The 18,418-nt window shown below is 40.5% G+C and overlaps 1 protein-coding gene across 2 annotated transcripts in view; it reads right to left on the bottom strand.

Annotated features, from left to right (window-relative positions):
- The window catches only part of cpne5b (copine Vb), a 138,205-nt gene that overhangs the window by 54,199 nt on the left and 65,588 nt on the right, over positions 1–18,418 (bottom strand). The window lies entirely within an intron of this gene.

Genomic DNA, 18,418 nt, shown 5'->3' with positions numbered 1-18,418 from the left:
AAGGTGACAGGTGGAATTGAATTGTAATGCCCAGAAAATGGAATCCATATATTTCAAAATGAGAGATGAAAAGCCGCTAAAACGTCACTACTTCAGTGGTTGCTATCCACGCAGGCTCCAAAGGAATAAATCTGTTTGTTTTTTTTTTATGTTTTTTTCACAGTTTTTACTTTTTTTACCCCAATTTATCCTGTATAAAACTAAAAGGCGTTAGCCACTTTCTAGACGTGGATGAAAGAGCATCAGTCTAGAGCGTTTGCAGCCCAGTCCCGTCTGAAGGCTGCTAATGAAGTGATCACCAACACGCGGGCCTGTCAGGTTAGTCAATTAAAACTGCTCTCCTAGCATCCTTTTATGTTCCTTTCGTTCCTTCTCGCAAACCTTCTGAGCAAATCCAATGAACCTGACAACTTCATGGCAGCAATTCCACAAAGTCTGCAGTATAGATTTTCGGACTCGCCGCTGTTTCTGTGTGTGCGGTGAAAAACACTCTGGTATCACTGTGACCTTTTGATTCTGACTGCTGCTGGTTATTAAGCACGAAAGACCTTATTACTGCCCTCATTCTGCTCGATCCCTGTTAGCTGTAGCACCTAATTACAAAGCCTGTTTTATGTCTACAAATTACGCTGCTCTAACGTTAGCGAACTCTCTGTCCAGTCCTTCCAGATCATGTCGTAATGTCCTCTCCCTTAAACTTTACTAGATTTTGCGTTTTATTCCTGTGTTTATCTTAAGCCGTGCACTATGTCTGTTTGTTGCACGAGTGTACTTGTTGCAAATTATGTTTGTTTCTCTTTAATTCTGTTTTCTCAGAATGTTGTTTAGTTGATTTTCCAGAGACCCTACTGTTTATCTGAGCTGCATCTGCAGCTCATCTGAGGATTATTAGGATTTCTGTGATTCAGATTGCACATTTGCTTCTTCATTAGTTTCTTCTTTGTGGTCCAGGGTTAAGGACGGATGTGACTTTTATTGACGAGGATATTTGAAATTATTGCTATATGAAGAATAGCTGATTATGTTACCCAACACTGCTCATTGTGTCATATTAGCTTTACAATTAACATATTAGCTTAAGTTCTAAGCTTAGGTGATTTTTGAGTAAAATTTATGAAACATTCAAAAGTTTTAATTGTTTAATTTAAATGTAGAAAAAAATACACTATTAATCACAGTTTTCCATGATGGTGTTTCGCTCTGTTTTGGTTTTACCAGGTTATTGCTTTTAGCCGTTGTTAGCATTACATGAGCTTGTAGTTCTCGTCTAACACATGAAAAACTTACATTACACTGTAACAGCATTTCCACACATGTATGTCTAAAACTACTGTCTGTACAACGGATTTAATGCAACAAAAAATAATCAGAAGTGCTAATAAACGGAATATTACAGGAGTTTCTAATTACTGTTTACACATGGGGCGGCCATCTTGGAAACTCAACTCGGGGGTAGTGAGGATGCTACGACTTTCTGAGGAGAAAATCCGACTTCGAGGGGACGTTACAGTTGAAAATTCCGACTTCTAAATAGAAATGGAAAGCACCATATCCCAGCTTTTATTGGGGTGAGAGGCGGGGTACACTCCGGACACACTGCCGATTCATCTCAGGACTTACACAGAGAGACAGACGAGCATTCACACTCACACTTAGTGTCACCAATTAGCCTAATGTGCATGTATTTGGAGGTGGGAGGAAACCAGAAAACCCACGCAGACAAAGAGGGAACACAAAAACTCCACCCAGGGAGGCATCAGTGCCACACTTTTCTATATGTCTATACGTATGTGTGTTGAATCACCAAATCTCATTGTATTGATTTTCTGATGGTCACCTTTGGTCTGTCTAATCATGCTTTAGATAAAATGGTCCTGTTTCCTCAAAGTGTTTTATAGCTCCATGCACTGACTCCTTAGAAACCTCCAGTCTACTCAGACCCTAACGCTGTACCCTGACATGCATCAGATCGCAAGAGTCGTGATTGGTCCACTCGGTTTTGGGTCAATAAAGATGCATCAAGGACTGAGGATGTCAGGTTCAGGTTTAGGGTTTTAAGGGAAGACCCAAGTGCATGACAAGAGATGGTGATGACGCTCGGGTTCCACATAAAAGTGTTTAATTAACGGGACAAAGATCCAACAAAAGATGCTGCAGTGGTGGCAGGATGCAAACACACAAGACATGGACACATAGCTAGGGGACGAAAGACTAGGTGACAAAAACGTGGCATGGAAACAACAGAGAGAGATGACAAAACACAGGTGAAACTAATGAGGACAATCACACCAGGAGAAACCAATGAGCAATCAAGGGACAGGAAATCAAGAACTTAACAAAATAAAACAGGAAACTGATACAATCATGACAGAGGAGGTTCGGAAGTACATGCTGTTGTACGACTCGTCCTCGGCAAAAGTTTCAGTGTCCATTGCAGAAAGCGAAACAGGAAGCAGAAGAATAAATTAACTGGACTAAAAAAGACACAGCACCAACTATTGTTTGGTTGGGGTTGTTACAGAGAGTGTCAGATTCGACTACGTGCGCAGAGGTATAAGCAGGACTTAACTGTTATCTGATGCTGAGAAAACCTCTCTTTTTAACAATTTAACTGACATTTCAATTCTGATGTCTGATTATGTTCATCCATTTGTTTGTTCTATGTTCTTAGCAATTTATATTTTATTCAGAGTTCTGTATATTCTTGTGCATTCTTTCAAATACTGTCTTTTATTGTTTCTTGTATATATTTTCGTACCTAATTCTGCACTGCTGTGACAAGGTAATTTCCCATAGGTGGGATAAATAAACATTTCCTTATGTCTTTTATGTTAAAAGTTTCTGCTGCACACCTGCAGCGCGGTCATATTTGGTAAACGGCTTTGGGTTTATATAGCGTCTTCCTACCTATTGGTACTTAAAGCCCTTTACAGTCATCTGCCCATTCTCTCACACAAGCACACACACATTCACGACAACAACAACAACAACAACAACAACAACTGGGGGTTAAGTGTCTTGCTTGGGATCGAACCACTAACCCTCTGGCCCTCTCTACCTACTGAGCCACAGCTGCCCCTGTATTTCCTGTATAACTGATAAACAAAGTCTGTCAACTGAGCCTTCGATAAGCAGATCAAATATGCCATGTTTAGTGCCATCTAAATGTCGTTTCAGTGGAAGGATTCTGCTCAAGGAGATCTGACCTTTTGTGCAAACGCATTAAAACTGCTATAAATTCAATTTGACTGCTGACAAAGAAATAACGCAGGATCTTGAATATTCATTTTCATTTTACGTGTCACACATAGTTTCCGGGTAGTTCCAGATTTAAATTAAATTGTTGACATTAAATGTATTCGTTTTGATTTCCCTTGTTTGATTTTGTGTTTCTGGGAACAAACGAGTGTTTTAAGTTGTTTTTTTTTTTTTTTTTAGGCAACCTAATTAAGTATAATTTCAGGGATCAATGATCAAGGTCTGTTGAAATACTGAAAATCCACGGCTTGAGGCAATGACCAACCACCTGTAGATTTAATCCTTGCAACACTGTTTCATCCAGGAAGAGAAGCAAAAGAACAAAATACAGTATTTCCAGTACAATTTTCTGACAGTTTTCAAAAAAAAAAGAAAGAAGGATGGACTTGACTTGATGGTCTCGGGCTTTGCACACAACACACTAAGGTCAAGAGACTGTGCAGCTCTCCAGCTGCGTGGATAAGTGCTGTCAGTGTTAGGTGTGTGTTTGAGTCTTAAGAGGCAGATTGAGACTTTTGAGCCACGGAGTAAAGGACTCCAATCGATCCTCAGGTGCACAAACCGTCCTGCTCTTATGCAGGAAAAACCGTTAGAGCGTTATTTTAGCACCTGAAATCTCACACATTGACACTCGTAGAAACTCGGCACCCTGTCGGCCACTGGCTCAAAAACACAGCTTTTAGGAGAAAAAAAAAAAAAAAGACTCCACATCTACATCCGTCTCCACTCATTGCTTCCTTCACCTCCCGTAACTGAATCCATCCCCTTCTCCTAGAAGCAGACCATTATATGAGGGTCAGTGAAAAGGTAAAATCCACAGAGAGCAGAGTTTGAGTGGCTGACTAGCTGTGGCCGCACAGCTGCTGTGGAGCAAAGACGGAATAGCGGCAACACAGTAGCAGCAGGCAGGAGTTGGGATTCAACCGAGGCCCCGTGTTGTCTGGTCGTTAACTGTCAAATACTCGCTAAGGTCATATGTGACAAACTACTACATGCTAACCTAAGCTGTGAAAGCTACAAAATAAAATGTGTGTGAGTTATTGACAGAATCCTCTACAGGCCCAAGTCCTACTACATTTTTTTTTTATTAATTCTTATGTCAATAGTCAGAATATTGTGGAATATGACTATAAAGATGCCTTAAAGCTAGTGACGTCTTCACAATACTTGTCTGACCAATCAGATAGATTACTGTATTTTTCTATTACTTATTGACTCAATTCATATGTGCCTAACGCATTGCGTGTACAACTCTGTAAATCTGTGTTTAAGCAGCTGTCTCTGTTTCCATGGCTGTAAACAACCATCTATTGTGACTATAATAACCATTATTCTCTTTCTTCGTGGAGCACCCGGAAAAGAAAAATTACCTCCTGCTCCACTCAATCCCACCCTCGTTTCGTAGCTTAAGAAAATATTGGAAGCGTGAGATGAAAATGATCAAATGAAATCTCATTTGTGGCGTGCTATTGATTTGTAACAGCAACAAAAAAAAGAAAGAAGAAAAAGAAAGAAAGAAGCTCAGGTTTGATTTATAATTTGTCTCGGTTACGGGAGGGGGGAGGGTCCTCCTGAGGGTGCCACACAAGATACAGCCCCCTCGTATTACTGAAAACTTGAAATGGTAATCTAATAAATGTCTCAGGCTGGCAGCAAATTATATTCTTTGAACTGCGCTGGGGCAAATTAGGAAGGTCCTCTTGCAATAACTTGGGTTGTCTGAAAAGAAAGAACTCCTTTGTCTTTTTATTTAAAGAGGGAAAGCAAAGGTGCATGCATAATGTAGCCTGTCCATTAACACAGTGCTTCAAAGACATACAGGGTTCACACAGGAGCGTTTTTGAACTTCAGACATTGAACCCGGGGTGGTTGTATATTTGGCATACACACACCGAGAGACCTGAGAGACCTGGTAGGACGATGTAAACCTACAAATTAGACATAATGCATACACTCTCACAAATGATGTGCTGGCTCAACATAAAAAAAATGATGTAACAATGTGCGTGGATATGGTTAATATGCCACAAGACTTCTAGTTAGGCCAACTCAATTAGTTTAGTACAAGGAACATGATTTGCTTATTTAAAGGGATACGTCGTCCACCCCTATGTGAAATTTAGTGCGTTTTTAAAGCGATTTTAAAATCGGTTCAGGCATTGTCCTAATCCGCCAGTGCAGATGTTAGCTTTAGCTTAGCATAGGCACTGTAATGTAGTGTTGAAAATTAGCTAGTCGTTGCAAAAGCAGTAGGCAAGGCGTGGCTGCCGGGCGCAAAGATCTAGCGCAGCACCTGAAAACCTTCGACTTCCATCAACACACCAGCGTGACTGGTTTTCAGGTGCTGCGTGGGGTCTTTGTGTGTCGGGGGTGCTTTGCTGGTCCCAAATCTGTATCTGCCCTAGGCACTCCCTTCATGTTCACTGCACTCGATGTGAATGTACAGGTCACAAGAAGTAATTAGGAAAATTCATGAGTTCATTTATCACTTTTGCGAATGACTGGCTAATTGGCAACGCTGCATTACAGGGCCTATGCTAAGCTAAAGCTAACAGCTGCGCCGTCAAATTAGGACGATGCCTGGACCGATTTAAAAAACGCTTTTTCTCACTTATCCAACTCTGGGGAATATGGCGAGTGGCTAAATTTTGTATCCCTTTACATTAATCAAACTCAATTTAATTTAATTGTGTTAAAATAATTAGATTATTAATATCAATCCGTGCCAACGCAAACATCAGTCACTCAGAATCACACACCGGAGGGCAACATACTGGGGTGGCCAACCTTTGGGTTATTGGATGACGTTTTTACCTCATGAGTAACAGCCTCTCCTCAGTCTTTCAAATGTTCATTGCAAATTATATATAGAGCGCAGATGAACTCACAAATTGACATGCAACTGTTGCCATACACATCATTTCTATTCGTGGTGATAAGCATCTATAATTATAGAAATCTTCAGGGAATCACAGACTCCAGCCAGCTAACAAACCTGCTGTGAGTAATACAGCTAAATTAATTTTGCCAAGGGGTATGTGATGAGCACAGGAAAAGAGGAAGAAGGGAGAACGAAAACGCTGGAACTAAGTGTACGAGCTATGTCTCTTCATCCCTGATTACAATGTGTGCCTCCATGAACATCCCACTTTGCAACCATTTCATTATGTTTCATTTCTGTTCTGTCGTTGCGTTATTTGTGATATTCTTTATGTGCAATTTTTTGTATCCTTTATATATTTTCTCATCAAGCTCTGAATTTGACACTAATAGCATATGGTGTCAATTACGTCCGTAGTATTTGTGGACAATATTGTTTTTAAAATGTCATCTTGAGCAATTTATTTTTTTTTCTTTTTTTAAAAAAGTATTTTCTGCTGAGATAATTCTACTACAAACGTCAACGTTATCCAGGGAAACAAGTAAAGATTTGTGGATTTTTATTGGTAACTTTTAAATGGTGTCAATTAATCAGAATATAATGATCTTACATTGAGGTGCAATGTCCTGGAGTCAAGTCAGTACAGCGTATTCAGTACAAGCATAAACACCCCAGCATCCTTCCAGACCAAACAGCTGCACAAGTTGAAGCACCAATGCTTGCGTTTAAGTCAGTCTTCTTGAGGGTGAGATTGTACTGGAGGCCGTCCAGAAAAGAATAACCTGTAAACCTTAGAGCCTGCAAATTCACCAGTGATCAACAAAGGCAAACGGGAGGTTTAATCAAAGAGAGAAGGTCGATGAAAGCTTTTAGCGTGAGTTATGCTGGTAAAACAGCCAAGGGAGAAAGTTACATTAGTTACTAAAGTAAAAATAGAGAAAGCTTTGCATCACTAAGTCACATTGTTATATCTACTAAGTTTTCATACAGTTTAGGTCTTCATCAATTAGAAATGCTGTTTTCAAAGCAAAGCAAAGAAAATGTGACAAGGCTTATAACGGCATCGGTACAACTGTGGGTAACGTGGAGAGATCTTGCAGAATTGAGCATATAAATTAGTGTACTAGACACACACAAAAAGCTTGGACAAAAGAAACAGGGCAATTGGGAATTGGTAAATTCCCATTTGATTGTCATGAAACAGCAAAGGTTCTCAGTTTCATTTTTGTCTCAATTAAATGAAAGTCAAGTTAGGTCAACAGACGAGAAAAGTCGATATATTTTCCATTTTGGAGAAGGCATGTGAATTTTTACGTAACCAGGCAAAAAGCGAAATCACCTTTTGATTGGATTAAGGTTCTCTCCCAACGCTGTCAATTTCAAGCTCAGGCATAATGAAGCCTAATTTCTGGACTCCTCCTTTGAGAATGTCTCAGTTCTACTTTGTTGATGCCTGCTGTTTGTGGAATAGAAAAATCAGTCCGTGACATAATCAACTTTGGCCTAGATTTTACTCTTAGCTCCTCATCAAAGCTCTGCATCTGAAAACAGTCCCAGAGTCAGTTTGCCATCAGTGTACTGATACATCAGTTGCCCTTGTGGACCGTGTCAATAGCAAAGACGAGGTGGTACACATGAGACGGGCACCTCACTTCAGAACATTGCTGCTGTCCTCACCTTGAGCTGATTTTTTTTTTTTTTTTTACGAAGGTTTTCAAATGATTCACTTCTAGAAGACGGCTTGTGCTCATTTGCGACCACGGAAGAAAGGAGGATGAATGACTCACTCGTGTAATCACGTTCCTGTGGGTTTTCATCAATGACCTCTTTCAACAGAGTGAATATATTATCCAATTAATCAAGAAATTGAAATATACTCTGACACAATGTCACAAAGTCAGTGCGCCTTCATTGCTGAAACTTCTTCTACCCAGTTCACCGAAAGCTCTGCGCTGTCCAGCAGGGCGTGGTTGCTTCGGCAGACTGCCATGTTTTTTCAAAATGTATTTGCGTCATTGCCTGGTTCCCTCCCACAGGTCACCTAATCCATTCTACTGTGCAGCATTTGTCTAAAATGGTGATCAAGGCTAAAGGAAGGTGGCGTGTTTAGCCTCATGTTGGGTTTTCTTGATCTTCAGGCCACAAACCGCACACTGTGACCAAACTGAGTAGGAGGCGGGAAAGCAAAAGCACCACGGGGGTATCCATTATGGAACCTATTGGAGATGGTGATTACCGAACGCCATTAAAACAGCCCAAATGCTCGTCCACATGTTTCGGAAAGCAATGAGATGAAGAGATGCAGAAAGCTTGACTTCCTGTCTGCCAGTACTTGTGGTAGACTTGTTTTATGTTTTTGAGTTTTTGGCATGCTCTTTTCTTTGCAAACTTGTTTTTCACAAAATAGTTTGTGTTCGTAGCTTAACAGAATCTCACGCACACACTCACTCATAGAAACTTGGCTGCCACTGGCTTGACTCGCAGCTTTTAGGAAAAAAAAAATGACTCTACATCTACACCCGTCTCCACTCATTGCACCCACCCAGCTACCCAACTTGCTATTTGTTCAGAATTAGAGAAGGTGGTGTATTTTATTGAGCTTACTGTGCTGTGGGAAGACAGAGTTGAGGAGGCTAATGAGCGCAAGAGAGCTAAATATGTAGAGATGGCAGCAGAAGTTGAGCAGCAATGGTGGATCGCCCATGTGCGGCTGGTGGAGTTGGGTTGCTGTGGATTTGTGGGAAAAATCCACCATTTCTCTCCTGTGTGAGCTAGGCATACGGGTAAGGAGCCAGAGGGGTGGTAACATGTCCCTGGTGGCAAAGCAAGCGAGTGAGTGGCTAAGGAGGAAACACGCTAGCTGGAGCATGCTAAAAGTAAGGCTAGCTGAGTAGTTGAATGAGTTTGTATGTGGTTTTATTGAGGTCCAACATATGAGATTTTGTTTTGTTTTGTTTTTTGGTTCGGTCTGCCCAATTACAAGACCATTTGGTCGTTTGATTTTGTGTTTGCAGATTGTGGTTCAGTCCTGCATCTTCAATCCCCAAACCCAACCCCAAACCAGGCTCTGTGTCCTCATCCCACCCATCCCTTCTTGAGAAAAGAAGTAGCTCTGACACCTAACCAACACAATCGTGTATTCTGTTGAATAGCAGTAAAATGGGCTAAGCTAATCTCTTGGTGGTTGAAAATCACAGGGTTGTGCGATGGCAGCATGATGGGAGGTGACTCCAGGATGCTGGAACTCACTGTTAAGACTTCTTGAGTTGTCGTGGGCCTAACTTAATGAAACATCGGTGAAGGGAGGTCCCCACTTAAAAAACCCCAATGATGTGCCACATACTGTCTACTGCCATTGGCAAGGCTAGGCTAGTTAGCTGGTGTCTTCTTGTTGGTTGCTAGCTGGTAGCTGACTGCTAGCCTGCTGGTCAGTTTTCAGTTGGAATGCACTTCTAAATGTCTTTTGTCTGTGATTTTGCAACAAGGGATCGTAACATCTCATCCTGTGTAATAATTGAAAATATCGAACCCAGATGTAGACGTGTAGAAAGTAAAACAGGACGAAATTTCATTTGAGCGTGCACATTAGCATAAAATCAATAACTTGACCAGTTGAATTATTCCGGGTCATTTCAGTGTTGTCTCTTTCAGTTTTGCTTTTAGTTCTGGGCGAGGTTACAGTGCGCTTGGCTTGACACAGCTTTCTATCATTAGATCATTTCAGGATCACATGCAGGTCTGAGCACTGTCAGGTCAAATTCTCGTTCGCCCGTCATCAGTGAGTCAGACCACATCTGTGGACAGCTTGCATTGTGGATGATATTTAAGTCATACTTTGTGGTCAGATATCCTTCATACCCACAGAACTTTAAATTATAGTGAGGGATCTCAAAGCTTGGGAATATGACCAAAAAAAGTTAAAAATGCCAAAAGAAGAATAAGATTTTTTTTTGTCTGATGTACTGGTACACTCATAAAACATGCCGCTGTGAAATCAAAATGTAATAATACATCTAAGAGGTGTAGCTTTGGATAAGTGTTGGGACTGAGTCATTAAGGGGATGGAGAACAGAGAGCATGCAAGTTAAAACAATAAAGTTTTACAGATTCGATTAATGAGATCTTTCCAAATTCTCCAGCATCTTGTTGCATTATGACTCTTACATGACTCTGTATCAGTACTTTGCTGGGCTAAGAAGCTAGAAAGACACAAATCTACTTGTTGTAGCTGTCTGCCACCGCATGCCGCCAAATCATATTTGGAAAAAAGCAACTGCTCAGTACTGTAGAGTGAAACTGAGTTTTAATCTGTAGCCATTCCCCGTGTCTCTCTCTTGTCTGTGCTTCTTCGTTACTTGAACCAGAACGGTACAATTTACCACGAGAAGTAACACACTACATCTCAACAGTCTTTCAACCCGTCAGCCTTCACATAACATCGTGTTGACAGTGGCAGGATTCACATAATGTTTCATTCTCTGTGGACAGAGTTTTACGGAAACAGTGAACTCTGGTTCTCTTTTAAGATTCAGAGGAAAGCGAGACTTTGAAACCGCTGGCCTTGGACTTACACATACACTTTTGATTACTTCGGTGATACAACCCTCAACACAGCATGACAGTAGACCAGAGCTACCAATTAGAAAGAGCGGAGGGACTATTGTCTGACATTAGATTGAATTCTCTTTAAATGAGTGTCCTTACGGCTAAGTACAGTACTTTTAATTAAGTGTTATTTTTCAATCATCTTGAAATTCCCTGCTGAGACGTAACAATGCAAAATTGCACTTCTTTTGTTAGCTGTCACTCCCAAATTAACTAAGAAAAGTTAGAAATGAGGACTGAGTAAGGACCAAAAAGCTTGCTGCGTCTGTCTTATTAAACTACAAAAACAGAAACCTGTTTGCTATGGTGCAGAGTTAGTGGACAGGACACACTTTGCATAATGAAGGGACACACTTTGCATACTAAGAAACAGGGTTCAGCCCGCGAGCAATATCATTAAATGTGTGTGTTTACCTTCCCACGGTTTCAGTCATGTCAGCTGTGTCAAAAATGTTGGACACCTTTAAATATTTATTTCTCCCTCCAGACTCACCTGTGTTTCATTTATAATTAATTCTACACTCTGCTCTACCTCCACCAGTTACAGTTAGGATTGTTGGATTACACACTGTACTTATTTTAGTTTTTACAACTCCCATGGTCCCACGGGACCACTTTACGGACAGGTTGGCATGGCAACTGGTGGTCGCCATTATGTCACACCCTGTTTCTATAGCGTCAAATAACTAACTAAAACAGAACTTGACACTTTAACATTCACCAACATTATATTAACTAGCTAAAATGACTGAAACCATCTTTGAAAAAAAAAATAAAAAATTGATGTCTATTTTAGTGTTTCATTTTGGCATGAGTCCCATCCATTAACATGGAGGAGGTGGAGCTTATGACCTATACTGCAGCCAGACACCAGGGGGAGCTCTACTTGCTTTGGCTCTTGCGGAGCAGTTCTGCTGTCCATATTTATACTCTCCACGGTGCGTGTAATTTAAACCATACTGCAATAGTATCTTTTCTGTTGATTAAGTTGAAGCTATTTTTAGTCTCATTTTTTTTTCATTTCCACATCGGAAAATGAAACAAGAAGCAATTGCACATTGGTTGTTGGAGATATTTATCTTTGTTTACCGTCTGTGTCAGTCTGACCTAACTTTATCTCTTATTACACATTCACTTTGCAAAGATCACTTTTACTTTTTTTAAGTATTATCGCAATAACATGAGAAATGTGATTGGAACATTCAGTACATTCATCACAGAATAATAAACACATTCAGCTGTTTTCTTCTGTCTGCTTCCTTGAAGTAGTCATGAAGTTTGTGGTGCTCTTTTCTTTCTTTTCTTTTCTTTTTTTGCTTGTGTTTTTGTAGAATAGGCTGAATCTGAGAAACCGGTGAGTCATTTCCCAGTAGGATTGGAGTGCTCTTCTACACCTATTACCCATTAGCTTCTCAAATAGCCTATTTGGTATCACAGACAATCCCATATAAAGCTAAGTACTGTATGTACACACGACAGAGCAAAATCTTCCCTGGTGAAGGGAGATACAGAGGATTACCAGGTTTCAGGGAGGATTTCTTTACGAATTCCTCTGACATGCGAAGGCAAACATGTCTCTCCGACAAAGGAACATCATCGTTGCTCAAAAAAGATGCGGCGGATTACAGAGTTTCAATTATCACTTGTGTTCCACTGTATTATTCAGGAGGCAAACTGTGCACTCTTTTATGCGTTCAGGGATGAGTGATGTTTCTTCCACACCACTGACTCTGTAACCTTTAAAACAGAACATGAGCACAACCATGCAAACACACAACAAAGTGCAGCGAAGCACAATCTCTCTAACACAATTACCGTCTACGCTAACTCCGCCGAGGGGAAAAGTGAAACACTATTTCATTGCTGTAAGGATAGAGCTCCACCTGAGACATCCACCCCCTCAATTACCCACTGCTGATTCTACAAATCCTCAGCCATTGGAGACCTCATTTGACTTTATTACAATGGCCACCAGAGACATGGTGTCATTAATCAAACAGGAGATAGAATGAAAGAGCAGCCACCCAGGAGAGCAAAGAAATGGACTGAAAAGGCTGCTGCAGTTCTTCTGTTCAGCTTCTGCCTCAAAAAGAGAGAGCGGCACAGCGTCCACCGCGCTTCAAATGAAGAACGCGCCACTTCAAAGGGTAATGCTGCCATGTCGCTCAAGGTAGGTTTCTAGAAAAGCCCAATTCACACCTGGAAATGGAGGCAGTTACAGACAATAATCAGGGGCAGTGGCACTTGATTAATTCATCTCATTATGCAATTTGCGATTAATATCCCATCTCCTTCCAAAGCCATTTCATCTCCTTGAGTAGAAGATTTTCGAAAAGCCGTGCCAGACGAGGAAAAAGCGTAATGAAAAGAAGTCAATTTTCAGACAAGAGCATATTCAACAGGTTTGACAACTTTCATTACGTGCGTTTCCATCTCTCTTCTCTGTTGTCTCCCCTTGTTTATAGCCACAAACACAGAAGGGGAAAAGAAGAAAAAAAGAAGCTTTTTCCTTGTTTCAGAGGGAGAACAAATGACACCTCAGGCAATTAGCATCGTAACAATGGCAGCCAATCTCTGTAATGCTTTGTTTTCCATCAATGCTGCTGAGTTCACTAATTCGTTCTGGAGGAAAATCGATGCGATTTGCCAAAATAGCTGTCTCCAAATGCTTAAACAGGCTGTGCCTAGTGCGTTCTGCAGGATAAGTCAGCTGACGATTCCCAACCAGGTGACCGCAAAGGTCTTGGTGCAGAGTGCGCCGTATTCCTCCACATCCCCTTGAATTACTTAATTTAATGCGAAGAAGCCTCATTTGTCAACTTGACTGATAGCTCCAGTTGAAGCCGCGATGACAGAAAGATTGTTTTCCTAACAGATGGCTCAGCTCGGTGAGACAGAAAGCCGTGATCAATTTCTGCATGCTGGAAGAGGAAATGGAGTTTTGCTCCGAGATATTAGACACAAGGGTATCAACGCTGGATGAGCTCTCATCCAGGAAGCAAACGCCAAAGCAACGGCGCACGAGAAATCTTTTTGCCATTTGTTGTAAATGGGTCTGCGAGGGTTATCTGACCTGCTCTGGGATCCTGCTCGCAGCCAGGATGATCACAATGTGACAGTGTTCAGACGGACGAGAATGCTGTGTGAAAGAAAATGAAATCCTATCATACATTTCAATGAGACACCGGCACAGTGGGATTCGCACAACACGAAAAGTATGACCTGGTTCACCCCTTTTTTTTTGATTGAACATCATGCTGCAACCCACTGTGCAGACCAGTGTGTGCAGCTGCATATTGGTAGTTTGAAAAGTAAACTATTCGAGCTATTGTTTATCCTAATATCATCGAGACGGATGATAAAATAATTGCGATAACTCCACAGGGTGGTTAAAATCCTTTCTTGTAGTATTTGAAGCTGCTGGATGTGTGTTTTGGTTTCAGATCTCAGATCTATCATTAGCTGGCAGAACTGGATATATCAACAGTACTTACAACAGTGCACACATTCAAACACGATGCTTTGTGTTGAACACGGTGCCTTTTTAAACCTAAACAGCTGCTTACAGTGCAGCAGAAACCCAAAGGGATTTAGATACAGGCAGTGGTTCTGCTTATATTATGCCGGCGTCTGCCTCAGGGCTCCGGAGCCACGGAGGCCGCGAAGGCAGCATATGCAGGGTTGATTACATTTTTTGTTAACTTCATTTGTTGCAAACTTGTTTGGGAAAGCGCATTAATAACAGACACTTTGTGTTTCATGCAAATCGCCAGAACCAGGGGGACACTGTGGGCGCTCAGCTAATAGTCTCTCTGAGTCTGACTGGTTAATCAGGACATATTGTCTTCATGCGTGGTCTGTCCTTAACCGTTCACAGAGCGTTTAACACGGTTTAACTCGTGTCTGATCAGAATATGTGTCTGCTGACACGTGATTTCACCATTTCATTAAGGGCGTGTTTTAAAAAATAGAAAGACACACCTGTGCAACCAATCAGAGCTTGAGCTTATTGTGAACAAATTCAATTGCAGTGCGTTCAGTGTGCGACCATGTTGCTGTTACTCCACCACATATGATATGATGATATGATACAGTATGGTTTATTTTTGGTCAAACGAGAAACAAAAGCTGTGTGCAAATCCAACTGACAGTAAAAGAAAAAAAGAAAACTGAATTTATCATGACATAATCAATTTCACACTTGAAGGTTATAGTCTGACCGACATTAAACATTACACAACCCTATCCATCAGCAGTACATGAGAACAAAAAGTGAACAAAAAAAGAAAATTGTTTTGCATTTACTTTCAACTATCGCATATGTTCATACTCCTTAATTAAAGTCACCAGTGAGCTGCACAGTTTCTATTTGTCATCTAGACCGTTCCAATAGTTTGACTCAAAAACACAAACATCCATATTTAACACTGGTTCTCACTTTGCATGTTTCAAAAATACACAACCCTCTTAAATGATAATTTCCTTCTCTTAATCTGAAGTGTTTTTGGATACCCTCCAGAAGACTATTGTTCCCAACTCTATAAATTATTACCATCACTTTTAAATGTACAATATCCAAGAATTGTAAGAGACGCGACCCTATGAATATTGGATTGGTAGATTCGTGGGAACAAGCTTTATCTTTTATTTTGATTATTGTATGTAATGATTTGGTTGGGCCGGCAGATCTTTGTCAGGACATGATCAGTTCCCAACTTTCCACCACAAACAACTTGCAGCATGGGCTGTATCTTTTTCTAAACACTGAATTTCTTTGGGGATCTATTCATCTCTTCAATGAACAAACTGATTGTTGCTGCAATGTGAAGCTGGACTTTAAATGAGATGAGTTATATTCTGTTTTTACCCATCACCAAACCCCCATACTGTTCTTATATTGGATCCCTAACAACAAACCTGCTCACTTTGATAATAAAATGTCCCAACCACTTTTAATCCGTAAATGTTTTTCGTGCCTTGGGTGGTTTAGTGAGTAGGGACTATATTACATCTCGTCACTGGTAACAGTTCTGGTTTAAAAATGTCAAAAATAATAATAACAGTAAGAAAAGAGCCCTCATGCCCTACACACTACAAACCTCAGATTAAAACATCGCAGAAGGAATTTTTTTTGACTTGATGATTCAACACCTAAAAGTCAAACTTAGTGATATTAGAGATAACAGCAGCTCTGCAAACAAAGATGTGCCTGTGGCTGAGGAATTCGTTTTTGTACCATTTTTGAATCAGATCAGGTCAAAAGTAGGTCAGAGCATCAGAATGACACCGCTGAACATTCTCGTTTTGGATGGCACATTAGCTACTATGCATCCCTTTAGTATCCTAAGATGAATTAAAACAGCGGCCCTCCTATAATTCCCTAAATTGCTCAAAATGAAACATATTGCCTTATGCCCTTTTCGATCTATTGCATATACGTTGTTTAGAAAACACATGTGGTCCTGTAATGGTGCCAGTAGGTTAGTGGTGCTAATCCACAGTAGATATTCTGATGCACAATGTTGTAAAATGTTGTTCATTAACCTCCTGAGACAAAGCATTTGTTTGGAATGCATCTTCTTTAAGTTTAGTAGGAGTATAAAAAAATAAGCATCATCTTTGAGCTCTAAGTAGTTTTTAAAAATAAATTATGTGGATTATTTCACTGTATATTACAATCTAAGTCACCAATGTGTAACCAAAATACAAAACTGTTTATTTTAATGCAAAAGCAGAATTGGAAACAATGAAAATCCAAACGTCCTCAAACGTGTACTTCTGAATTTGTTAAATTTGCATGTCATATCAAACTAGAAAAGTTAATAAGCATAAACAAACAAGTGTATTTACCCTTTGCCACCAGTACATGGCAGACAAAAGTGTCTTCTTATGAGGACAACAGGTCTAAATGAAGCAGAATAAGCTGCAACAAACCTGAAACTTAATGTCCCCATATGAGGACGCTGGGTCTCAGGAGGTTAATGAATAGTTTCTTTGTGAGTCAGACTAACAGTTTGACACTTACCTGGTAGGTGTCAGCACACAGTTAATCAACACGTAAATGAAGCCATCATACTATCAGGTAGCTGTATGCTTATTGAGAGGAGAACATATTGCGCTCTCTTGTTATTGGGGTTACGTGCTTTAAAAGAGAATAGGCTGAATTCTTCTCTGAGGTAAGGGAATCAAACTCTAGGGCATGGAAACAAATTAAACTGAGCAGCCAGACAGAAACTCTTATTGTCCTTGTTATCTTTCCAGATCAAATGTTACATTGATTCGTTCTTATCATGCGCCCTTCATTTATTTTCACAATTTGAATCGTTTTCATTACAGTCACTTCTTTTATATTCTCGTGAAACATGAAAAAACAATTGCCACAGGGTCTTTCTTTATAATTGAGTCTCTTTCTATTTGTTTGGATAGACCTGCAGACACACGCTTACCTATAGTTATATTAATAGTCTATAAACCTCTCCGGTAGCTGAGTCGGATACAACATTATTTTCTCTGCTGCTGACCTTTCCTAATGCATGCACAGTGATGTGTATCACCATAAACGTTGCATTAGCAAATGTGAATTCAGGATTACCTAACGAACATGAATATTAAGTCTATTTGTGAGCAGTGCTCTCACTTATACATCCGTTTGAATTAGTGCAGGGAGAGCGTGTGTGTGCCATCGTCATATTTTTAGAAAATCCAGCCTTATTTAGATGTGCATGAGCACAAACACAGTTGGTAGCGTACCAGCCAACATTTTGGTTTTCCGGCATTTATATCAAAATGTACCGTGCAAAGGATACAGCTGCTATAAAGCGTAAATTTGCATGTGCATTTGGGCATGCTGGCATTTTGAAAACAGCTAAGTTAGATCACTGATTCATTCAGCATTCAGCTGGCCTCGCAGCCTTGGCAGCGTGCAGCTGTGCAAATGATGTAAATTGGGTTGTAGGTTGCCAGGTTGAGGTGACGGATGAGTTGAAATCGCACAGACTGTAGATTACCTGCGTTTGTGTGGAAGACTGATTAAGACAAGACAGTAATACACTGGTTACACAATCTCCCAAGGTTGACTTTTAGAGTAACTGTTGTGACTTTAACCCCTCTCCGTATAATGTCCTCCGATGGCAGTTCTTACCTCGTTACTGTGTGATAAAAATGATTGCGGCTGTGATATACTACGAATCACCAGGTAAAATATGAAACACGCTGGACTGTTATTGATACCGGACTACTCAGTCCGTACATCAACATGATGAAATGCGTTATTATCCACCCAGCATAGGAGCTAGTGGCACACGGCTCCAAACTTGAATCTCTAAGAAGTATTTTCCCTTTTGATCTCAGTCTTCGCTATCAGAGAGGATCCTGGAACATGCTGGTGATGTTCCCGAGGGGCAAACCCCTATCTGGCGAGCACATTTCCATGGAGCTGAGCACCCCTGAACCATCCGTTTCACTTCACCTAGCCCTACAAACACAGGCTGCCCTGGGCACTACAGCCATCACTTTTCATCAGAGCATCAAGGATTTCTCTGTCAGTTGTAAAACTGAAGCTGGAGGGGTTGGTGGGAAATATATAAATATATATATATATTTTTTCCTTTTCGCCTTCCTCTCTTCTGTTCCCACTTCACTGGTGTGTCTGCACTTCAAAGATTAAAAAGGCAA

This window comes from Mugil cephalus, chromosome 4 (assembly GCF_022458985.1).
Source record: "Mugil cephalus isolate CIBA_MC_2020 chromosome 4, CIBA_Mcephalus_1.1, whole genome shotgun sequence".
NCBI lineage: Eukaryota > Metazoa > Chordata > Actinopteri > Mugiliformes > Mugilidae > Mugil > Mugil cephalus.
Note: the sequence above shows the minus strand (reverse complement) of the source record. Positions and strands in the feature narration are given on the sequence as shown.